Source organism: Bombyx mori, chromosome 24 (genome assembly GCF_030269925.1).
Source record: "Bombyx mori chromosome 24, ASM3026992v2".
Classification (NCBI taxonomy): Eukaryota; Metazoa; Arthropoda; class Insecta; order Lepidoptera; family Bombycidae; genus Bombyx; species Bombyx mori.
In genome coordinates this window covers 4,830,956-4,858,300 of record NC_085130.1, presented here as the reverse complement: position 1 = coordinate 4,858,300, position 27,345 = coordinate 4,830,956, and positions in this window count along the sequence as shown.

The window sequence follows — 27,345 nt, the reverse complement described above, 5'->3', positions numbered from 1 at the left end:
GAAGTTCCTTATTATAAAAATATTAATTTTAAGTTCTGTTCGAGGTATAAAGAAAATAAAACTGGAGGTTTCGCAACAACCCACGGACATTCGGTAACGTGCAAACTTATTGTGGTACACTTTATTCACGGTTGTTTGCATAAGAGTTAATATATTGCGCAAACGAACGCTCGGAGATCGTAGTCAATGAATGATAAAAAAATATGTTATTTTTTGTACGTTATACAAAGTTAAGTCGGACACTGTGTGCATTACTAGTTTTTACGTTATTACAAAGTTAAGTCGTACACTGTGTGCATTACTAATAAAAATATTACGTTACGGACGTTTTTCCCCGGTTAGGGTACCCCTCCGCATCGTCCCATAAGGAACTTCGTTCCAAAACACAGATGCAATTACTTATAATTCTAAGAAAAACTGGAATGGCCTTGGTCATTTTTATTTCAATGTCAACGTTAAGTAGTTATTGGAGCCCATAGAAATCTACAACGTAAATGCGCCACCCACCTTGAGATATAAGTTCTAAGGTCTCAGTATAGTTACAACGGCTACCCCGCCCTTCCAACCGAAACGCATTACTGCTTCACGGCAGAAATAGGCAGGGTGGTGGTACCTACCCGTGCGGACTCACAAGAGGTCCTACCACCAGTATTTGCGTTATTGAAGTCTATGCGCTCCGGTCACCAATTAATTCCAATCTGTTAGGTCATGGGCAGCGTTATATAAAAGTGTATCATAATTTAAAATAAGGCCATACGTTATCCTTGAACTATAAAAAAGTAGTCTCTAAAAGCTCCCGTTCCCATGAAAACGTGAATACGTTACACATGTACACGCGATAATAAAACTCGATTAACTTACAGTAAGCTCTCTCAAAGTTCGCTAAAGGGTGTTCGAAAGTGGAAACAATAAAATATGTTGGGCAGGTCAAAAAATGAGTAAGCAAATTTTGTTGAGATGCAAAAAGCTTAAAATCTATTCATGCATGTGGAATCCACTATTTAAAAATTTTCCGTTATAATAATAATTTAAAAATTAAGTAACACTTTTATTGGGTACGCCTTGCATTTTTTAACCTTCTTCGCCATCTTCTTTTTCTCTGTCATTCTCTTCTCTCTTTCTTTCCGTTTCATCTCACTCACACCTTAACGTTCCGTTCCACACTCTTTTCATACGTTCCGTTCTTACCAATCTTACATTCATATCTTTAGACATACATATTTATTTATATCAGTCTCTGATTCATATACTAAATAGAATTCTATTTCTATACCTAATCTTGTGTAATTTTTGGCTGATTAGACTGGGAGCGTGGCGTCTCCTGTAATCCTTCTACTCGGAGGTCGGGTACGGAGGATGGTTTGAGGTCGGGACTCACTGGCGCTGAGTGGCCCATGTTGACTGGACGTCCGCACTAAGCCTGGTGTTAATATGGACTCCCCTGGGGGAGTGCAGGTTAACTAAGGAGGGGCGAACCGGGCCAGGGGGGAATGGATAGTTAGAGACATTTTCGAACATGCTGTATTTTCGAACCCACATGATTCTGTAGGTGTCAGAGATACACCTGTTATTCTCGGCCAATAGGATCGCTGTACACTCAAGGTTGTTAGGGAATCACTACACGAAAGCAAATCAAGTTGTACCATAACATTTGTAATCGTTAATTATGTTCACTTACGTTAAATCCGAACGATAGCATTTATTATAGAATTTTTGTTTCAATTTGTAATTTAATCTTAACGATGTTATTAAATTCTTTATGATGTTTGTTTTGTAATTAAATGTAATTTTGATGTCTTATGTATGAGTTTTGAAATGGTACTATAGGCTTATTTTTATAAACAAACTAGCTGACCCGGCAGACTTCGTAGTGCCTCAATCGAGAAATAAAAGACCTAAACTTTTTTATACAAAATAAATTAAACTTAAAATAAACAAAAGGAATCCGTCCGACGGGGGACACATTAAAGAAAAAACAAAATAATAATTTTTATTTAATTTCGAGCATTTTCATATTTATCTACCTTTTAAACCTTCTCTGGACTTCCGCGAATAATTCAAGACCAAAATTAGCCAAATCGGTCCAGCCGTTCTCGAGTTTTAGCGAGACTAACGAACAGCAATTCATTTATATATAGGTATATAGATAAATAGATATATAAATATCCCGATGTCTTATGCAATATTTAACTAGGTCTTTACCGGTACTTTCACCATGAAGATGATATATGAAATACATAGGAAATCAAACAAGAAATAAAGTTAAATAAAAAAAAAAAAAATACGATTTGATCTTGCGTTTTTTTCATTTTCGTTATATTATTTCTGTTTCGAATGAACTACATTATATCAGTTTTAACTATGCTTATGTCTGGTAAAAACTGAAGAAAATACTTTGTAGTATATTTGTCGGATCACTCTATATAACAAGCATTATTAAAATTAGTAGTTTAGCTTCAGATATCGAGAAATGGAGACCGTTATGCAATATTAAAACATTTTATTTATTTTCTTAAGTAAGGCACTTAAAAATCGGCATGCTTTTAAGAAATATCGGAAGATGTAGCCGTAAATGTAATGCTATAAAATTAGTAGCTGATTAGTCTAAAGTGGGTTGCTCTACAGGTCTTAGCGGAAGATCGGCGCCGCAATGCCAATTGATATGTTACTGTTTGCTGAGCCAGAACCAAGACGAGCTAACTGGGTAAACCGTGTTTATTTATACCCGTAATTTAATTGTGTAGTATTACTATAGCCCTTCTGACGCCGCGACGTGAAATCGAAATCTTAATCACATTGGTATTAAGTCTATTTTACCATGCAAACGGTTTCATTGTGTTGGGAATACTGTAGGAGGATTTTTATACAGTTCGAACTTGCAACGATCAAAAATGATTAGTGTAGAGTTAGTAGATTACTAGGATACTAATTTCGGTCTTTCAATTCCATATCTATATGACTCGTTTTATTTATGTCGGAGTCGTGGATGACGACAAAATGCTTGCTTGGAGGGTGGAAGGACGTTATATGGTCCGCGTGCGGGTAGGTACCATTTTGCTGCGCATTTAATAATTGAGTCTTCGGTCCTATATCTTGGGGTATACAATGGAATTCTGGCAACGGTATTCATGTCCTCCGATTAAAATTGCAAAATTATCCACAATTATCTCTATCGCTGACTCGATAATCGAGACATTTTTCAATAGCTTTGAATCGATTTTCGCGCCTGCCGAGCAGCGTGAGTACTAATGTAAACTCGATTTAGTCTTTTAATCGATTCAAATCATTCAAGGTCGCTCGTCACTCCTTTTCGTTATTATATTATTACATTTAAAGATTCTAAGTAAATTTCGGTCCATGAATAACGAGAAAATGTATAATATTGTTACGCATGTAAGAGTAACGCCATCTATCGCCAAACAGCCGAACGAATATCGAAGGATCTAGTAGCACCTAGAACGCTCGAAAAGTACAACGCCATCTATTGTCAGATAGCGGAAACACACAATACTCGACTTTTGTGGAATATTCTCGACGATTCTACGGATATCGTATCGACTATAAAACTGTTGCAGAAATGGCATGCAGTCAGTTAGTAATCGGAACGACTCGAAGCGAAACAGGAAACGGATCACCTGAAGCGAAACAGGAAACGGATCACCTGAAGCGAAGCGGAAGAAGTGAATTGAGAATTTTGAAGTGTTTGCTGAGTGTTTTAAGTGTTCTAAGTGTTGAATACAGTTTTAGTTGTACTTTGGTGGAACATTTATTTATCCCGAACCCCAGCGCGTAACAGTGTATTGTGGCGTTGTGTTAATACTATTTGAATGCACTCCGCTGATTGTTTTTAGACATTACTAAATCCAGGCTCAAACAAGATGGGTACAAAGGAGGCAGACAGAATTCTCGCCGACATTAATGCAGCGTACGACAACTGCAAACACATTGAATAACGAAGGAAGTTCGCTCAGTTCTTGGATGTGGCTTTTTTTGCAAATTAACAATCACCGTGGTATTTTGTACTCTTTGATTATCGCAAATAGCTAAGTTAATCAAAATTTGCTTTTACAGTTTATTATCGCTTTTTTTGTTACCATTAAATTATTTGCGATGTTTCCAACACTTTATTTAGAGTTTTTGTGGTAACGTGCAGCTAATTCATAAAATATGAATTTTCCGGAATACTCAATAGGTGCTTAGGTTTATAAATTACTTTTTTGCGGCCTTTCTAAGCAGTCGACATACGACCTAGCTGATGGTGAGTCTTTACCATCGCTGTCGATTCACTGATGTGTTGAATTAGTGTGCTCACTTTGCTGGTACAACTAATAATTTAATTAAATAATAAACAAATAAAAACGGCATGATATATATTAAGTTATTTTATGTTTCTTATGCAGTATATGTTTAAGTGGACAACATAAGTGCAACATGCATATTATTATATGTTTAGTATCTATAAGTATACACAAGTAATCTTAATATTTAAAAAAAAGATTTATTGTAATGAATTTTTTAATGAAATAGAAAAAACAAGTTGTTGCTCTGCAAAGAGTTATTTATTTTATTAACTTATTTCTACACTTACAATTATTTTAATTATTTTCGAACCTGCAAAGAGAAGCAACATCAAAGCTATTGCTTCAGTATTTAAGCCTTTTTTTAAATCAATTTTTTTTAAGAATGTAGTTATCTTTTTGAATGCACGACAACATAGCTATAGATAATACTATATCGAAGCTTATGCGCGGGAACTTTAAATGTAATAAAGGGCCAAGAGAGCTTATTTTACATACCCATTGCGTATTTCAAAAATACACTTTTTTTTACAAAAGCTATTTAATTGATTTGCTAACTCAAAGTAGCAGGCAGTTATTCAATTGGGAAAATATGTTTGATTCTTCATTGCTGTACGTATATTTGGCATTTCAATAAATAGTTCTTGTATCATAATAATATACCTTTAAACGAGCAATTCTTGTCTATACTAATCTATACTAATATTATAAAGAGGAAAAATTTGTTTGTTTGTTTGTTTCGAATAGGCTCCGAAACTACTGGACCGATTTGAAAAATTATTTTTCCATTAGAAGCCGACATTGTCCCTGATGAACATAGGCTACTTTTTTTAAAAAAAAAATTATTTTATTTTTTTGGTTTCATGTGTGTTTTAATGTTTCCGAAGCGAAGCGAGGGCGGGTCGCTAGTATATTAATAATACTAATATTATAAAGAGGAAAGATTTGTTTGTTTGTTTGTTTCGAATAGGCTCCGAAACTACTGGACCGATTTGAAAAATTCTTTTTCCATTAGAAGCCGACATTGTCCCTGATGAACATAGGCTACTTTTTAAAAAAAAAAAATATTTTTTATTTTTTTGGTTTCATGTATGTTTTAATGTTTCCAAAGCGAAGCGAGGGCGGGTCGCTAGTATATTAATATATTTATAATTTGTATCTCGGAAACGGCTCCAACGATTTTCATAAAATTTAGTATACAGGGAATTTCGGGAGCGATAAATCGATCTAGCTACGATTTATTTTCAGAAAATGTTGTTTTATTCGTGTTTTCAATAAACAACTCTTCCTGACATCTATTGGCGAATAATAATACTATTTTTCTTAATTGAGGGCAACTAATCATGATGGCGTTATCAAAAAACAAACTGAGCAAAGCTCGGTCATGATCTAGTTATATTTTAAGAGTGAACCTTAAATGCCAAAGCAACTTTATGTAAACATATAAAAAAAAATTAAAAATTTAAAAAAAAAAAAAATTCACTCACCTTCATATCAGATCAAAAAAGTAGGTAGTTTTTTTTTTAATATTTTATATTCTCAGTTTAAGAATCGTGGATCCTGGTAAGAGCCTCGTAAGGTAAAACGATCTTGCAGAACCTTTGTGACTGAGAAATTGTCTCGAATGTTAAATGCAGCTTTAGTTACTTACTGCAAGCTCTCTATAACGCGATTACAAACGTTAATTACTTCGGTTAGATCGTTTTTGACTCCAAAAAATGCTCACTAATTAATTATCGGTAAAACCAATGAATTCATTTTTGAAATACGATATTTTTAAAGTCACTTAAACGTATTAGCGGTAAAACTAAAGGAGCGTTCAAAGCAGCCGGTCACTTTTCATATAAAACACTAAAAATATTTGCTCTATATAGATGTTCCTAGCAACGTAAAAATTTCAATCGAATGAACACTATAAAGATGAAGATCCTTATTACTACATATCTAAAGCTTAAGCTTATCATAGAATAGAAACCTTATTATTATATTATATACTGAGGACCAAATTTTAAAGATGGATCCAAGAATACCTATATAGTACAGAGATTCAATTTTAGTTTTAATTATTCACTATCCAATGAAAACATCTTCCAGTCAGATTTACTAATCTAAATTAGATATATTATTGTAATGTGACCACACAGTGATCGAAAAGACGGACAAAATCTCGGGCAGCTGATGGGAGATTAATTGGCGAAGACCCACAGACTATGACCCAAGCAGTTGGTTCGACCAAATCAATTTAATTCTCACGACAAAATCGCAGTGATAATAACGTCCAAAAAATTTAAAATTCGACTACCGTCAAACTCATAAGCAAAGATTCTGTGGATCGTGGAATTAACACAACGGCTCCTACAGAACAAAGTTCAACGATATAAGTTTCTTATTAACTCGTAACTATACCGTGTGTTCACAATTCCGTATGCATATTACGGGATATAGTTATATGGCGGTGTAAATTACAAGCGAAAAGCGATTTATAAGCTTTAGCGAAAATTGTATTGGAAGAGAAAGAAATCCACTTAAAATTTCCACTTAAAATTGTCGATAATCCCAGTCTCACGGATCGTTTGGAACCTCTGGGTCTGTGGAGGGACTTCGGTTCTCTTTGTATTTTATACCGTATGTTCCATGGGGAGTGCTCTGAGGAATTGTTCGAGATGATACCGGCATCTCGTTTTTACCATCGCACCGCCCGCCATCGGAGTAGAGTTCATCCGTACTACTTGGAGCCACTGCGGTCATCCACAGTGCATTTCAAGAGATCTTTTTTGCCACGTACCATCCGGCTATGGAATGAGCTCCCCTCCACGGTGTTTCCCGAGCGCTATGACATGTCCTTCTTCAAACGAGGCTTGTGGAGAGTATTAAGCGGTAGGCAGCGGCTTGGCTCTGCCCCTGGCATTGCTGAAGTCCATGGGCAACGGTAACCACTCACCATCAGGTGGGCCGTATGCTCGTCTGCCTACAAGGGCAATAAAAAAAAAAAAAAAAAACTCGATCTATTCGCAATTCCGTAAGCCATATCTGACTAATAAGCTGTGGCGAATGTTGCGCAATACTCAACTGAAAAAAGGCATCTTCGTGAAAAATCACAATCGATCGTTGCTCGGTGGAAAATCTTCTTTCGATCTCTTCCACCTAGCCTTTTTACTTAGGTACCATCACCCTGCCTACTTCTGCCGTGAAGCAGTAATGCGTTTCGGTTTGAAGGGTGGGGCAGCCGTTGTAACTATACTGAGACCTTAGAACTTATATCTCAAGGTGGGTGGCGCATTTACGTTGTAGATGTATATGGGCTCCAGTAACCACTTAACACCAGGTGGGCTGTGAGCTCGTCCACCCATCTAAGCAATAAAAAAAAGAGCTAGTAAATGGTTTCAACCAGCAGCTTTATATGCTGGTACAATAATTGCTAGATAGGCGCATTGATATTAACAGAGTCCGATACTGTTGAACAAAGTAGTTAAATTAAGTGTATTATTAAGTTACCGCTCACGTGACATTGGCCTACTGCTCACTTGTGAGAGGAATTAAATTTCGTGCTAAAGGTCGATGATATAGACTGACCCACCTGACCCATAGACACAGCCCACTGAGTTTCTCATTGGATCTTCTCAGAGGGTCACGATTCAGATCCGATGGTAAATTCTGCGAAGCATTGCTTTGGCTGGGGCTAGTGATAGAAAATTCTTTCAGGTTGAGTCCGTGAGCTCACTTACCAGTCCGTGTGAAACAGGAATAGGCTCTACCAGCGAATAAGTACTGAAAAAAAAAATAACAAGGTACTAGCTAAGGTACTAACTAAGTAACTCAGCTTAGCCTCTTTGACAAATATTTTCAAAGAAAAAACTCAATTTGCCATATTGAATTTCTTTATTAATGTTATTAAACATCATTCTACTTATCGATTGTACCATGCACCAAGAGAATTATTGCAAGTGAACCCGTTAACTGCCCAGACGGGCTGTGATAGTGAAGACGCCCAATTTCAAACTAAACCGGTTCTGTACAATCCACAAGAGCATTGTACGTGTTAAGAAAATTCACGTCTTATCGCGTGAGACACGTAAAAATGTAAATTTATAATTTGATTTTTGATTTTGGAATAGTGATGGCTTGTTTTATGCGTTAAATGTTTATGTTAGATATAAGTGAACGTTTTTTTCTATTCTTTGAGTTGGAAAGTCAAGCTCATTTATATGTATGTATAGACATTGACATATTATATTGACAAAATGTCAAAACACTCAAAGATAGCCTTTGTACCAGGCGAGAGGTTAATTTATACCAGCTCTCGAAAAAATGCCAAAAAAATTCAACGACAATTAGTTAAAGGATAGTCATTTAAAAAAAATTGAAAATCTACACTTTTAGAGTACTGCGGTCACATATTTCACAAATTTGCAGTGATTAGTTACAGTGCAGACGTAATCTAGAATAGCAGTGGTATTTATCATAATCAGAAATCGACGCAATAAACATTGGTAACTTAATAAAATAAACAAATAAGCTGTGTCGCTCCATTTTTGAAAATAAGTAACAAAATGTTGTAATTTGTTTCAGTTGCAAGATATTTTAAAAGATAATTAATTAAGTTAATATTTCAAAATTGTGCGATCTTTGCCACTTTCGTTGCCATTAAAATTGTTATACCTCTTTTTTTTTTTTGCAGATGGACTTCATTTTATAAATACGAAACCTAAAACTCTCTTGTACAAAAATATTGTCGTCTCCATTATGTGTAACGAACAAAAGATGATGGGTTGTATAACAGAAATGTCAAACTTGTGACATTCATGATTACAGTACCTAAAAATGCGACCAAGTTACACCCTTGCATTGTAATTAAATTAATTGATTTGCAATTAAAAATATCACCATCATCATCATCAGTCTATAGCAGTCCATTGCTGGGCACAGACCTCTCCAATTGCAATTGCTACTGACAACGCCGCTGATCCTCGATTTTTCTCATCCAGTTCTTACCAGCTACCCTGCATAGATTGTCACTCTACGGAGTCTGAAAGTGTCCTCTACGGTGCCAATTCGCGGTCTCTACTCAAAACCAGGTTTACTCCAACGGCTATCGGTTGTCCAACTAATATGGCCAGCCCATTGCCACTTCAGCTTACTAATCCGCTGTGCACATCGATGGCTTCGGTATATATGTGTATATTATAGTTTAAAAAGACTGACATGGAAGTTTCTTTTACTATTTAAAGATCTGGTATAACTTAGCCTCTCGGTAGTAGATGCCAGGCTATAGTTCAGTATTGGGACACCCTGTTGAATGTTTTGACAATCTATAGTTATGTTAGTTTAATTACCAATAACAATTATCAACTACATCCGAGGTATTAATCTTGTTTAAGGTCGTTTTAATATCATCCATCACTCAATCGTGTTTCATCAGTTCATTTTTAGTTTTGTTAATTTTGAATGAAGTTTTTGGGTTCTTTCCAAGAAACAAATTCGCTATCAAAGTGTAAGTAAGGCGGTGATTTTTTCACCGCCATCAACTATTTAAGAGCCATTGCGGTGAAAAGGCAGTTTTAGGTCCCAAAGGAAATCATGGCGGACCTTCGGAAACCTATAGATTGTTAAGGCACACTTGTTACTTTAAATTATTGATAGAAATAAATACTTAGGTCAAGTGAATTGTTTCGAGATTCAAATGAAGGGAATGATGTGGTGAATGTTTTTACCTTTGGTATTTACAATTGTAGTAGGCGTTAGTTGATTACTAAGGTCGCTCGTTCTTATTACAAATTATTATTATCAACTAATTCAATGTATATTATATTTTTTATCTTTTTAATAAATACTTTAAAATTTGATTAAATGATTTTGATGAATTTTTAAAATTATGTTCTTCTTTTATTCCTGAATATGATACTTTTTCTTTTGAGACCCTTTTATTAACCTTCCGGAATTTTTCTACACTTATTAGGTATCATCATCTGGAGCACATAAATAGAATAACGCTTTACACAGGTAGATATTTTTTTATGGAACCATTGCATGCTGACAATGAATAGTCAATCTTAAAAGAATAATTAAACAGAGTTGCAATTGGTGTATCAGTTTCAAATGATCTCCACCTTTTGATCTTATTTAGATTAATACATATTCCAAAACAGAACATATCATTATACGACATAGCAAATTCTGGATTGTTCTCATTTTAATATAGATTTTTTTTTGTAACCAAATATTTACTTGATCTTGGGACCCTTTGTCTTTAGCTAAAATATGTTCTAAAAGTATATTTTCCTCATTTCTGATTCGACCGCATTCGATGTTTGATCGAAAATTCTCTCTAAAACCGCAAAACAGTTTAAATTTTAATTAGCATACCCGCAACCAATTTGGGTCACAGCAATTACCGTGTTCCTGTATTGTTGCCAGAATTTTTCGAGAAAAAATCCGATTTGAATTGCCGCCAACGCTAGATTAACTGATGTTTAAAGTTGGCATCCCTTGCCTGGAGCCAGCTCGGGCTTGACTGATTTATATTCTTGTCAATTTCGGATAACGGATGTGAAACGATGAAGGTCCGTAAATTAGTTGTATAGCAAATGGATCAAGATACATTAGTTGCGGTGTTAGACTACTTCTCTTATCGTTAGATGTGGTTAGATTGGTACTCGCTATAAAAGATAGCTTGAGCAGGTCCAACCCCTCTTTACATTTGATAACTGCATAAGGTACCAATGGTTTGACTTTGTATGACTGGCGAGTCTATCCCAAGCAATTCAGTGGTAGTTATTTGGGCTGGGCTTAATGTTTGGTCAATATTCAATGTCTGTTCTTATATGTCGTCTATGGCCCAATATACAAAACACCCATAGCCAAGGACTCTAGAGTTTTCAAACTCGAACCCCATTGTGCAGTTGGGATAATAATTAAAACGACAAGTTATATTTTATATAATATATTGTGTTTTTCAGTGTTGTCATTGCAATACCAGTTACTGTAATACCAGTTTCTCTTTCAAGTAACTAATGGCGTTCTACTATTTTATAGCTCTTACAAAAATTTGTATGAACAAAAACTGTTGCTGCCTGCCACCGCTTCGATTACGAGGTATTAAGCTTTAAGAGAAACCTATTAAGCTTTGGTTATTTCCTATTTGATGCGGTCGCCATGTGGCTTTCGTAACTAAGGCGATGGTGAACGAAAGTTACATTTTAAATTTAACTAAGGAAAATTCCGCTGAATCGCCAAAGATCTGGAAGCCATTTAAGATAAGGTGCATCCCTCAAAATGCTCTTTATCCTGAAATTTCAGATAGACTGGAAGCTGCATTTTGCAAAGTAGCTATAAATCCTGTTCGCAAACTTTGTTATTCTATCAAATTTTAGATAATTGAATTCGAGCGCGTTCCGCAGTATACTCGTGGGATATTTTGATAATTTTAGCACATATTAGCATTATCACTTAATAAACAATAATTTATAATCATGGGTGAATTTTGCAATTATAGAGGTTTATAACACTCAATTATCGTTTGGTACACAACAACAACAATTATAATAACAATCACACTAAAAATTAAGATTAAATTCATATATCATTACATTTTTTTAAATAATACTGCAAGTAGTAATAATGTATCCTTTTTAAATTATCAGTAACGAAACTATTTCAGTAAAGTTTTGTACAAATAGTTGCGCATTTTTTTTAAATCGTTATGGTCTAAGCCATGAGGCGGATGGAGGATGTGATTATGCAAATGTTCACATTCTGTGAACAGATACTAATTGCTTAATAAATATAGGTATTTAGCACATTTTGACAAATTATTCAATACAACAACAGACAGACAGAATCGAGTTATAAAATCAATCAGCCACACTATAATTCGTGTTATTACCGTCACTTTTGAGGCATAGACCTCAAAATGCAAGACTGTTGTCGGCATGCACGTCGCGATGTCTCTGGTAACGACTTAATAGTAGATGGGTTGTGTGCTCTTTAACCCGTCTATGCAATAAATAAACAAACTCATACTTAGAGAAATAAGTTTGTTAACGATCGCTAGATCTGAATAAGCTGTATTTTGACAGCTAACAAGTGGGCGAGCAAAGGCTCAGCCAGGAAGGGTGGGATTAGCTAGCAGCTGCCCGAGCGCCTCCGAAGGAGACCCAACAACTCAAGAGCAGCTGCTTCGCGGACAAATCTACTACCGAATCAGAATCGCGTCCCGCTGAGTAGATTCGGCGAGAAACTTAGCGGGCTGAAGCATGCGTTAGGTTTTTTTATTGCTCTTGTAGGCAGACTAACATACAGCCCACCTGATGGTGAGTGGTTACCGTCGCCCATAGACTTCAGCAATGCCAGGGACAGAGCCAAGCCGCTGCCTACCGCTTAGGTTGCACGACGAACCCCTTGCCGAGTTCGACGAGTATAGTTACCGGGGTCCCTGAGCCTGCTTATAGTGTTAGAGCTGAAGGCGTCTGATGCAAGGGTTATTGGGTCTGATGGATCCGTAAGGACGGGTCTAGGACGACGACGGTGACGAGCTCCTGCGTGATCAGGATTCGTAGTCAGCGGCGATAAGCTGTATTGTAAACGGACCCGTCAAAATTACACGCATATTCAGAATGCCAAATAAATAATTATCTCTCTGAAGACAACAGACTTGACATACAACTGGGTCTACAGTACTAAACTCAACACTCAAGTGACATGATTCCCATTTAATTTTCTGTGAACACAAGTAAAAAATCAATGAAAATGAGTCGTAGAGCAGCAATATCTTGTTGCCGTACCTCTCGAGCTCCCGACAACGTTATTATGATGATAGTGGCCATAATTGAATTGAGATAGTGTCATTAAGAGTCGGCAGTCGATTCGAATGAAAACATTAGTAATTGACAAAAACAGCGGAATGTGTTATTGTGTTTATTGTGGGGACTGTACAGTTTGAGGTTAAGGGGGAAAATGATTCTTTGAGTTGTATCGCAACTAAATAGTTTTATTAAGGAGTTTTTAGGCTTATAATAATAAGCCCACATTGGTTTACTGGTGGTAGGACCTCTTGTGAGTCCACGCTGGTAGGTACCACCACCCTGCCTATTTCTGCCGTGAAGCAGTAATGCGTTTCAGTTTGAAGGGTGGGGCAGTCGTTTTAACTATACTGAGATCTTAGAACTTATATCTCAGGGTGGGTGGCGCATTTACGTTGTAGATGTATATGGGTTCCAGTAATCATTTAACACCAGGTGGGCTGTGAGCTCGTCCGCCCATCTAAGCAATAAAAAAACTTAGGTAGGTTTTGCTATCCGGACTACTGCCACGAAGCAGTTATGCGTTAATTCTTTGACAGAGCTACAAATGTCTCCGTATAAGTAGAGTCATTCAAAGTATAAGTAGAGTCATTCAAATTCTGTTATCTAGGGGCTTCAGTAACACTTTGTTACCAAGTCATCTCGATCTAACCAATAAAAAAACTTAAAAACAGCCACCGAGTCCAACAGACTAGTTTATTGCAGTGTGTGAATAAGTCGTTGCTCTACTATAATGATAGGCAGTGGCTAGGCTCTGCCCCTACCTAGCATTGCTGAAGTCCATGGGCGACAGTAACCACTCACCATCAAGTGGGCCGTTTGCTCTTTTGCCTATGAGGTAAATAAAAAAAAACCACGTAACCACATCCGTTGATCGAGAATTCACAAACTTTGCCCTTGAAAAGCGGTAAAACTTACCATAACACTAATTAGCCGCATGAGGCTTGTCAACATTCCGAGAATGACTCCACAATGCGACAAATGAGCGGTAAGATGTTCAGAACCTACATATACATAGGTTTGAGAAAACTATTAAAGAACATCTGTGCAATTAAGCTTACTATAAAGTCAATGATTATCTAGAAGATTGCACAAAGTGGGAATGAGTTGCTCGCTGCGGGCATTTCAATATTGTAGTAATTATTACGTTATAATATTTATTGTAAAAAAATCATATTTAAAAAAATAATCTAATATTAAAAAATAAATAAATAATAATTTCATACTTAAAAAAAAAAAGACCTGCCCGCTGAGTTTCTTGCCAATTCTTCTCAGGACGGAGGCTAGTTCTTGTGAATTGGTGGTAGTTCTTTTGACGTTCAACAAGTATGTACTTTCATTTATGTTGAATAAAAAATTTTTGATTTGATTTGATTTGATTTGATTTGTACAGTGAGGTAAAGAGATAAAAAATATTTATCTAATCGCTCACCGGTCTTCATTGAGTATATCAAAATGATCAACGCTTACAAAAATAGTTATCACATTTTCCGAGATGCCAAATAACACGGTAGACTTCAAATATCAATGTCGAAATTGAAAGAGCGCCATACCTAATTTTCTGGTAGCTGACTCGGTACAATACGTCTATTGTTCTTATCTGAATACCCGAACTGCCATTCAATATAGAAACCCGTTAGATTAGGACGTGCCATTTTTTTTTGCTGTCGAATTCTGTTGTTGGTGATTTATTTATCCATAGTTTTTTTTAATTCTACGTCACGGCCTTCAGTTTAGTAATAATAAAAAATAAATAAATAATTAATATTTACTAACAATCACGCCACGTTAACTGGTCCCGTGATAAGTTCGTAAAGAACTTGTGTTACAGGTACCAGATAACGGAAATAAATGTAAGATTTTTATTATACACATACATATATTTAATATACATCCATAACCCTGGAAAAGACATTTATATTTATCATACAAATATCTTCCCTTGGCGGGATTCGAACCCGCGACCCCCTCGTGTAGTGACCATGTCACTTACCACTACACCAGACGGCCGTTGTAGTACCGTTGTAGTAGACGGCCGAGTTTAGTACAATGGCTATTGATTTTCACGTAGTTTTGAGACAATCGTATGCTTTTCAGCTAGTATAAAATACCTAAGTAATTTATAACCCAACGTAAACATTAAATAAGGTTGTTCTAAATTTTCAAATATAATTACTTAATTACAAAACTTGTAATTAATAGCTAAATTGACCACTTCAAACTCGTTATTTTAACCTAAATAATTTATGATATTTTAAAATAGTTAAAATAGTTATAGTGAAATCTCAACAACTAGTTATTTAATAATTTAATAGACATTATTTAAATTAATTCATAGATTCTGTCGACATATCTTCATTACATATAATAATAAGAAATAGGTCTACCAAAGAAGACACAGGTGGAGTTTGTGAATGACGATATGAGAGAAAAAAGAGTGAGTGTTGAGATGACGGCTGATAGAGGAGAATGGAAAAGAAAAATTCGCTATGCCTGCCGTTCCACCTAGTGGGATAAATGGAGATAAAGAAGTACTTCTTCTTTTCTTATTGATTACATTTTTTTAAGCTCATTTGTTCAGGATATTTAGCTAAATATTACTTTTAAGTAACTAATGTAATAAATAATAAGACAAATACTATCATTGCTAAAAGAGATCATGTTGATGAAAAACGCGATTTATTTACATAAATACAAAACGGATAATAACTTTGTGGCACTGTACCTACAATGTTTTTATTTCAACCTAATAATCAATATCAATATATAAATACGTGAAGCAAAAACTTTGTATCCCTTTTTACGAAAATTGCGCGGACGGAGGAGCATGAAATTTCCCACACTTATAGAGAACATAGAGAAGAAGTGCACAATGCAAATATGTTTTTAAAATAATGCTTCAAAGATACATTAAATCAATAAAGAAAACATTCAACACAGTACAAACCATGTATTTGACGCACACACGCATGCATACTATTTATTGTCAAACTTTTGTTCTTGACGTCTGTTGTCAAATTGAGAATAGATTAAATATTGTTTGTCTTTATTAATATTTTTTTAATAGTGTAGCCTTGGCGAAATTTGTGATTATAGAAGTATAAAATACAATCATAATAGTGTACAAACTTACAATTCCAATTAATTACAGTCGAATTTCGACTACTACGGGACCTCTGGTACAATACAAAACATCAAAGAGTATTGAGAGAATGGTGATTTAATCACCACTCCTCAAGCGATATTATCGTAAAGTTGAATATTTGCAAATGATTCACCATAAAAGCTCTGAGTTCGAATAGAAGGCACGGCTAGCCTAGATTTTGCAACGCGTTCGACATTTCAAAAGGGATTGGTGATTAGAACATGCAGGATTAAAGGGCACTTGTTCAAATATACGGCTGCATTTGCAATCAGTGCACCATCCCAATAGATATCCATTTAGAGTTAGTTAATTCACGAACCGAATTTTATGGAAAATATATTCGGCACTTAAACTGTGATTTTAAACTTAAGATTTTTTATAAAAACTAGTGGTCCTCGCGGTAGTCGAAATTCGACTATAATTAATTGAAATTAAAAGTTCAAATATTATTATGGTTATATTGTCAGGCACTATTATATTTCTATAATAATACAGATTTCGCCAAAACTACACTATAAATAAATAATATTAAATACAAATAATATTAATCTGTTCTCAAAGTTACCACAGACTTTAAACAATAACAAAAGTTTTACAATTGAACATACACAAAGAGTATATATATACGAATGTGTTGTGACAAATACATGGTAGTGTGTGTAATGTTTTCTTTATTGATTTAATGTATTTTTAATGCATAATTTTGAAAAAATATTAGCATTCTACACATCTTATCTATGTTCTCTACAAGTGTGGGCAATTTCATACTCCTCCGTCCTCGCAATTTTCGTAAAAAGGGATACAAAGTTTTTGCTTCACGTATTAATATATCGATACTTATAGATATTCACTGACACTTTAATTTTACAAATAAATAGATTTGAAGTGTGATTGTGTGTTTGACTTGGGTTTTCATTTTCGCGATTGGAGAATCATAAGTATTTAACAAGCATCAACCGTCTATTAAAATTAGGATATTGTTTACTTATTTTAATGACCTCGCGCATCATGTTGAATCCATTTGTTGTCTTTAGCGGGTATTTGTATTCTTTGTATTCTGTGAAATCTTGCAAACTTGTATATTCTGTTATGCTTAATATTCGTAACTTGCTCCTTAACTCTAGTTACTAAGTCCTTATAAATTATCAAATCAAGTTACCTTATGGAGTTATTGTTTTCATTTGAGAAGTGGCCGAAATTTACAGATTTGACAATTACAAATATTTTGGCAATTTTCTCAGGTAAAACGAAGAATTTTGTCGTCCAAGGCTTGGTGCAAGCAACCAGATTACGTGGTAGATAGAGCACATATCCTATGAACCGACCTGATCTCACCAGACTGACCTTGACGCGTGTCAAATGGCATCATATCAGCAAGTGGTGTTTGGGCCTGACAGTATTAGCAGTTAACCAAGACACTTTGAAAACGTCAACAAAGAAGATGATCATAAAGGAATCTAGCAATATTTTGTGGATAGACGAGTTTCGACCTAATTTAGTACAATTTAGCTATCAAAACTAATTGATACGTTAACTGGAATGCCTACAAGCATCGTGAAAAACATGTTCGAAATTGTAATTGTACCTTACAACAGATAGACGCATTATTTAGAAGCTCAAATAGAATCTAATTTCAATAACGTATCTTTCATCGAAGTTTCCTCTGAAATAGAAGGTTTAGTCCCAGGGCCTTAGCCAACGACTTATTGGGCGATGTCAATGTCGCTACCCACCACAAGACATCTGATCGCAGTCTCAATTATACGACCGACTTCATGTGAACTGGAAATAGAATTAAAAGTTTTTTGATATCCAATCAAACTCATAATTATTCGTAATTTTGTTTTCTTGTTTTTGATAACTAATTTGGAGGCTCGTTTGCTATGTACATTAATGTCACTCCGGTAAGAGTATCGCCATCTATGGCTGAATAGCCGAAACCAATATCTAAAGATCTAGTAACATCTAGAATGCTCTAGAAGTACAACGCCATCTATTGTCAGATAGCGGAAACGTACATCGAAAATACTCGACTTGTGAAGAATGTTCTCGATAGTTCTAGGGATGTCGTATTGACTTCAAAAGTGTTGCAGAGATAGCACGCAGTCAGTTAGTAATTGGCACTACTCAAAGCGAAACAGCAAACGGATCACCTGAAGCGAAGCGGAAGAAGCAAATTGAGAATTTTAAAGTTTTTTTTTTTTTTTTTTTATTGCCTTTGTAGGCAGACGGGCATACGGCCCACCTGATGGTGAGTGGTTACCGTCGCCCATGGACTTCAGCAATGCCAGGGGCAGAGCCAAGCCGCTGCCTACCGCTTAATACTCTCCACAAGCCTCGTTTGAAGAAGGACATGTCATAGCGCTCGGGAAACACCGAGGAGGGGAGCTCATTCCATAGCCGGATGGTACGTGGCAAAAAAGATCTCTGGAAACGCACTGTGGATGACCGCAGTGGCTCCAGGTAGTATGGATGAACTCTACTCCGGTGGCGGGCGGTGCGATGGTAAAAACGAGATGTTGGTATCATCTCGAACAATTCCTCAGAGCACTCCCCATGGAACATACGGTATAAAATACAGAGGGAACCGAAGTCCCTCCGCAGACCCAGAGGCTTCAAACGATCCGAGAGAATGGGATTATCGACAATCCGAACGGCCCTCCTCTGTATGGAGTCAAATGGAAGAATTTGTTCGAGATGATACCGGCATCTCGTTTTTACCATCGCACCGCCCGCCATCGGAGTAGAGTTCATCCGTACTACCTGGAGCCACTGCGGTCATCCACAGTGCGTTTCCAGAGATCTTTTTTGCCACGTACCATCCGGCTATGGAATGAGCTCCCCTCCACGGTGTTTCCCGAGCGCTATGACATGTCCTTCTTCAAACGAGGCTTGTGGAGAGTATTAAGCGGTAGGCAGCGGCTTGGCTCTGCCCCTGGCATTGCTGAAGTCCATGGGCAACGGTAACCACTCACCATCAGGTGGGCCGTATGCTCGTCTGCCTACAAGGGCAATAAAAAAAGCTGGTATTTGGGAGCCCCGGCCCAGAGATGGGAGCAGTACTCCATGCGAGGCCGGACTTGTGCTTTATAAAGCAAAAGTCTTTGTCCAGGCGTGAAGTACCGCTTCGCTCTGTTGAGGACTCCCAGCATTTTGGACGCCAACTTGGCTTTGCCTTCCAAATGACTCCGAAACTGGACATCGCTCGAAACGTCGACCCCAAGTATCCCGATACTCTCGGAAGGTTGCAGGGATACTCCTGTATAAAGTGTTCGTTAAGTGCTTTAGGTGTTCTAAGTGGTAATACAGCGTTATTTTGTTTGGATATATGAATATGGATTTACTAAGTGCATTGATATCCTTTAGATTGCAATCCAGATCAGATTTAGGTTCTATTTGTAATATTTAGTTACAATATACTGTTATGATTGTGATTTGTTTTGTGCATCAATAAATAAATAAATAAAAATAAATTATCATTGTTCTATACTCTTCGTATATACTGTGTTACTTATAATATTTTGTATTCAAGTTTAACAATATTTGCTATGTGTATGTGCATTGCTATAATTCTCATGTTGTATTTGTTATTTTAGCTGTTCTACACACACTCATCACTTTTAATTATTATTCTCATAATCCTCTCGCAGGTCTGCTGGAAGAGATTTCTTAAAGAAATAAGCAGCGCCTTTGTACATAATTTTCCTATTACTCTGTCTGTCTGTCTTCTTTTCTGTGTGTACATAAATAAATAAATAAAAAATAAATAAATAAATAAATTACCCGGATTCTCATTTATCTCGAACGGTTACCGAGTTCGTTTTAGATATTTGACTTACGATTCACTTAATGACACTTAACCGCTTCCGGTGTTTAGCGGGAAACGTTCAACTTTAGATTTCAATTCCGACAGTACCTACTGTTTACTGTTGGAACGTAGCAAATGAAGTCCAATCTACACACCCGATTAAGGAAATCGGGTAATATTTTTTGAGCACACGGTGTATATATACGGTGGTAGCACCTTTTGTGATTCCGCAAAGGTAGGTACAACCATCCCACATATTTCTGCCGTGAAGCAGTAATGCGTTTCAGCTTGAAGGGTGGGGCAGCCGTTGTAACTAACCTTGGAACTCATATCTCAAGGTGGGTGGCGGCATTTACGTTGTAGATGTCTATGGGCTCCGGTAACCACTTAATACCAGGTGAGCTGTAAGCTCGTCCACCCATCTATGCAATAAAAAAGGGAAATTTCAGCTCAATCAGTCTAACGGATCTAGATGAAAAGTTAAGTCTGAAATGTCGCCTTTTTCTAAACGCTTCTTTTTGTTTAAAATCTGGGTCTGAAATGATAATTATTTTGCACAATATTTAATTCAACCTCACAACGACAACACAGCGTTACCCATACTAACAAGTGACGTCAAATTGTTTCATTCGGAATTTCGTCAAAATCGATTCAGTGAACACGTAATGGAAAGAAAGAATTATGTAGATACTTTTGTATTTTAATAATTATATTACAATATACATCTTGTTTTATCATTTACAATGTTTCCAATCTTTCCGATCGCAGTGCAGCACGATAGTCGTACTTGCAGGCTTATTATAAGTTTAAAGCTTAAAGCTTTCGATATCTTGACAACTAAGCTATCCCCTATTACTTTACCAAACTAAAATACATTAACTAGCTACCTATTTATTCTTTCATTCGTTTTTTTAAGTACTTATTGATTTAGAATATTACTTAAAATATAATTTTTTCAAACATTTCAAAATTCTTATTTTTATCTCGATTTTCATTTACTCTACTTAATTTGTATATGAAAAATTAGGGCTTTAGTAAAACATTAAGTTTCCATTGTATGGCTGTGCTGGTTTTATGTGCTTAAGTGACTGGCTATTTAAATTAAATTGTTAAAGATAACTTTATATTTATGTCTGTGTACTCTTATGTATGGTTCGTAAGGTTGTATTTCTATGCACCTAACATTATTTACTCTGCACTACCTTTGGTTGAATGGTGGAGAATGCCGTAGGCATTAAGTCCGGCAATGTAAAAATTACATGAAGTGTAATAAATAAATAACTCAAACTTCGCTTCTCTCTGTATTTTGTACCGTATGTTCCATGGGGAGTGCTCTGAGGAATTATTTGAGATGATTCATCATCTCATTTTTACTATCGCACCGCCGGCCACCGGAGTAGAGTTCATCCATACTACTTGGAGCCACTGCGGTCATCCACAGTGCGCTTCCAGAGATCTTTTTTGCCACGTACCATCCGGCTTTGGAATGAGCTCCCCTCCACGGTGTTTCCCGAGCGCTATGACTTGTCCCTCTTCAAGCGAGGCTTGTGGAGAGTACTCAATGGTAGGCAGCGGCTTGGTTCTGGCCCTGGCATTGCTGAAGTCCATGGGCGATGGTAACCACTCACCTTCAGGTGGGCCGTATGCTCGTCTGCCTATAAAGGCAATAAAAAATAAAAATAAAATTTAGTTCTACATGTTCAAAACTATGCACATTGCAGGTACCTACAAACCTCAAAGCGTTTTACAGAAGTGAACGCGTCCCCACAAATTCAGCTTAAAAAGAACGAGAGCCGGCTGAAGAGTAAATCGAATGGAAAATACGTAGATAAACCTCGGGTTAGTGCGGTTTCGCAGCGGACAATGCGCCCAAGGGTCGAAGTTCAGACTAGAATTTCCAGTGTCTTAAATTCGGACACTCAAAGACGTCTAGAAGTATCCAAACATTTTTGTTAATACGCCTATATTAGCTTCAGACGTATGTATGATAGTATGTTTGTTTTTTATTGCTTAGATGGGTGAACGAGCTCACAGCCCACCTGGTGTTAAGTGGTTACTGGAGCCCATAGACATCCATAACGTAAATGCGCCACCCACCTTGAGATATAAGTTCTAAGGTTTCAAATATAGTTACAACGGCTGCCCCGCCCTTCAAACCGAAACGCATTACTGCTTCACGGCAGAAATAGGCGGTGGTACCTACCCGCGCGGACTCACAAGACGTCCTACTACCAGTCATAATGCAACTTATAATTTTTGCGGGTTTAATTTTTATTACACGATTCCTTCACCATGTCAATTCTTGTCAACAATCAAATTATCGACAAGATTCGACTTCACACGGATCTTTTAATGCCTTCATAAAATTTACATTTTGTAGCAGTTTTATTGGAGATGAATTCAATTCCTCGAATAATATTATGTATAATAGCACCTCCGATATCTGTGATTTCTTTGATATCTCAATTACACTGGAGCGAGGGCTCTTTAGAAGTCTCTGATACTCTTTGAAGATGCTTATCGAAATAATAATTGAATTTTGTTCAACGAACTACACTTCAAACAATATCTATACTAATATGATTACTCAACTAATAAGTTAAATCAATAAGTAATTGAACTTCGTTAAATTTATCATTGAATTGATAAATATGTACTTTTTTGTTTGTTTAGTGGTAGCTTTTCATTTGATATATCTAATATATTAAATTCTCGTGTCACAATGTTCGTTCCCATACTTCTCCGAAACCGCTTGACCGATTCTCATAAAAATTTTTATGCATATTCAGTAAGTCTGAGAATCGGCTACTATCTATTTTTCATACCCTTAAGTGATTAGGGTTGTCCACCCCTAACATATATTTTTTTTATTTGGACATTTTTGTTTGTTATAATGAGGTATTATGTGGTTGAATGAGGTTTTGTTATTTTTATTATATATTCCCTCATCGTTCACAGCACTACATACCTCTTTCACTCATGTACCACATCCTTACACACTTACAATAAGTTAGTTTTCTTTTCTACACTAGAAATTCCCTAGAAATCTTATATATGGCAAAACAATGTTTGCCAGGTCAGCTAGTTTTTTTAAAAAGGTGAGGGATTATTTTGCTAGATATCCACCAAATTACTATGTATAGTACGTGAAATTAATACGTATGCATTCTTAATTTTAGCATATAATAACGTATTTTTGTGACGATAACGGTAGGACCTCTTGTGAGTCCGCGCGGGTAGGTACCACGACAATGCCTATTTCTGCAGTAATGCGTTTCGGTTTGAAGGGTGGGGCAGCCGTTGTAACTATACTGAGACTTTAGGACTTATATCTCAAAGTGAGTGGCGCAGATACATCGTAGATGTCTATGGGCTCCAGTAACCACTTCACACCAGGTGGGCTGTGAGCTCGCCCGCCCATCTAAGCAATAAAAAAAAACATATCTACTTACCAGAAGAAAAGCATCTCTACATTAAGGCTAGTATATTACTTCTGTAAAGCCTCTACCACATCAGACATCTGGGATCGTAAACTTTTTTCGGGGCCTTTTAAACGGCACAAGTCGCAACATCAACGGCCTATTCAATATCCGGTTTCCATAAATATCCGGTGATATATATCCGCCATCGTTTTTACGACACTATCGCTCTACAAGGATAACCCTTGCTCGATCCAAATATATAATGTTTTTACTTCCTTTTACATTTGTTAATAGTGCAAATGTAAGTGATATGAATGCATTGCTTCAAACACTTCCGTTTTTTTTTCATTATATTCATCAGCCCACAGTTTTCCACTACTAACATAGACCTTTCCCAGCCCACAGCACTACACCACTGAGCCCGGTCTCTCAGCCCAATCTCTGGAACGCCTGGACCGATTTTGACGGGACTTTCGCTGATAGGTAGCTGATGATTTATTTTTTCTCTTTTTCCTACCTATGCTAATAGCCTTGAGAGGCTATTTCAGCTTCACCCTAACGTGTAGGTGAGCTCACGAGGCTCAAACCGGAGTGTTGGTAACACTGGCCCTAGCAAGAGCAGTGCTTGGTAGAATCTTCCACCGGATCGGAAACGCGACCCACTGTGTAGATCTGGCCAGAAACTCAGTGGGCTCTGATGATATCAGAAGTAACTTAGACTACTTAAAACAAGTTACTACTTGCTTCGCCCCGCGGCGCCACCCGCGGTACGACCATAACTGCGGGTAACATCGCGGCACTCAGCCAATTTCAAATAAAATTTTCGTTTCCTTTTGACTTTAGTTTTATTTAAATTAATCTTATGAAGTACACAAAAAATTAATCCGACGAAAAACCCTTAAATGCTGCACCGCATATACGTCAAACATTTACAAATATAATTGGAGTTAAGTTTGATCGATGAACAGAATCTTTTTACCATTCCGATCGCAAAATTTATATCTTATTCGTGTTCTACTTAAGCAAAACTCTTTTCGAATAATCCCAATTGAGATTAGAGAAAAGAAAAACGCACGAAATCTTCGAGTGCAATTTAATATTCAGTAAAGTAAGATCAAGGAAAGCCATAAGCGGATTTCAATTCGCACTCAATCTCTCTTTCTCAAAACTCAATCTCTAATTTGCATTAGAAGCATTTAGAGTGGGAAAAAAGCGAATATATGTAGGCTTTGATTTCGGAGCAAACGCAAAAGATACGTCGAGGCTCGAACCTTGGGCGTGTCGAAAGAAAACGTATAAGTCAATTGGCTTTTACTTTGAACACGAGGGAAAGTTTATGTAAAATGAAAATAAATCTCTTTATATTTCGCATATGAACTTACCTACAGTATTTGGGGGACAGGACTGTTTTATTTGTTATTTTACTATTCATTTACTAGTTGAAGAACGGTATAATCTATTACTAGTCTTTGACTACTAGGAAAAGCATTGGTTGTCCGTTTTTTTCACTAGATCAATGAGTTTTAGGCCCTTCCATTACTACTATTCCAGCCTTGGCGTAGCGATCCAAACTGGATCTTGGCCTCTGGTACCAAGGACGCTATTACTTGCGGTCCTTTTTTTTGTTGCTTAGATGTATGGACGTGCTCACAGTCCACCTGGTGTTAAGTGGTTACTGGAGCCCATAGATATCCACAACGTAAATGCGCCACCCACATTGAGATATAAGTTCTAAGGTCTCAAGTATAGTTACAACGGTTGCCCCACCCTTCAAGCCGAAACGAATTACTGCTTCAGGGCAGAAATAGGCAGCGTGGTGGTACCCACCCGCGCGGACTCACAAGAGGTCCTACCACCAGTAATTACGGAAATTATAATTTTGCAGGTTTCATTTTGATTACACGATGTTATTCCTTCACCGTGGAAGTCAATCGTGAACATTTATTGAGTACGTATTTCATTAGAAAAATTGGTACCCGCCTGAGATTCGAACACCGGTGCATCGCTCAACACGAATGCATCGGACGTCTTACCCTTTAGGCCACGACGACTTCCTGTGCTGCTTACTGTCACAGGGCAGCTTGGTGTTCAAGCAGGTCCTCCACCACTCTCTATAACGGTACTTAAGATACCAACGGCCTTCGACTGTCTACTTACTTACCGTATACTTGTCCCAATTACGCCCTTTTTACCGCTTTAGGTCTGCCAGGTGTTAATTAATTTCAGGAGCTTGTAGACATCTCAAAGTTAGTACCTTCGTCGACTGTTTCAAACACAACATAGAAGACCCTACAAACCGAAGCGCCATGACTCACTCTTTCATCATGGTACTTATTTGTATCCATAGAATGTCACCTGCCTGTGGTATTTGAACACCGTTACGGTAGCATCGCTTGATATTATTATAGAGGACACCATATCTTTTAGGCCACGATGTCTATAAATTGTCTTAAAAGCAGTTTTTCTCAGTTAGCTCTCCTTATTGCCAGTTTATTTTCCTTAAACGATAATGAGATCCGTTTTGAGGTAGCTGTCAATAGCAAGCCTATTAACTGCAAAGGAGACGAGAATATACATTTTATTTATATGATTATTATAAAAATTGCCTTTGTAGGCAGACGAGCATACGGCCCACCTGATGGTGAGTGGCTACCGTCGCCCATGGACTTCAGCAATGCCAAGGGCAGAGCCAAGCCGCTACCTACCGCAGATAAGAGGAGTATTGTAATACTTAGTTCAGTTTTGTTAGACGAACTCACGGTGAGGAGTTAGGTAATAGATTAAATATCGCAGTGCTTCATTGAGGACTTATTAAATTCTAAATACCAAAATGTATGGTCATTTACCTGATGATAATATGCCATGGAAGTATGTATGATGTTGTTACCTACTTGGAGACCTATGATGGAATTGCTCATTAATGTTCCTTAGACTGACTCATTGTCTCGTGGCATAAATAACCAGGATCAGTCATACTTGACCAGAGGGGATCAAACACTTTACCACTACTTAAATATTTTTAATGTTTGTAAGACGAAAAATAGTGATTTTATCTTTTATCTATACTAATATTATAAAGAGGAAAGATTTGTTTGTTTGTTTGTATTGAATAGGCTCCGAAACTACTGAACCGATTTGAAAAATTCTTTCACTGTTTGGAAGCTACACTATTTCCGACTGACATAGGCTATAATATTATTTGAAAAAAATTTGGAATCCTTACTAAAACTCTAATAATGTAACCCAAGGTGTAAAAAAATACCTAAAATATTCTTTACATCGCGTGCCCTGCGAAAACTATAAATGATAGAATAAAATAATGTACTACGACTTTGTAGAACACATTATTATTAACAAAAAACGTTGCGGCAGCATATGGCTAACTGTTATAGTTATGCTGCAATAAGTGTTATTTTATTTAAAAAATAAAACAACGTCAAATATCGTAGAGATTTTTGTTAAAGACCCGAGCGGAGCCGGAGCGGCTAGTTTTAAATAAAATGTAATTTGATATCGCTCTTCAAAAAATATAATTTAAAAATATTCTGACATTCGCTTTAAAATATTTCAGTCAATAAAAAAACAATTTAACTGAAAAAAATCCCTAATGTCTCTTCACGAGCCATTTTTCAAGTTTTTTGCTCCTACCCTCCACCAAGAGATGCAAGGAAATTCGAAATCTGAAAAAGATCGACGCAATTTGTAATTCGAATTGGGCGTCAGTCGACGCTCGGCCGCCTTGCTGTTAGCACGTTTTAATGAGTTGCATTTCACAAAATCAGATGCCGAGAGGGGAATTACGAATTTTAATGGATTCGTGCTCTCGCTTCATTAAGATTGTGGTTACGCTAAAGAGGCTGGTCCCTAAGATAGT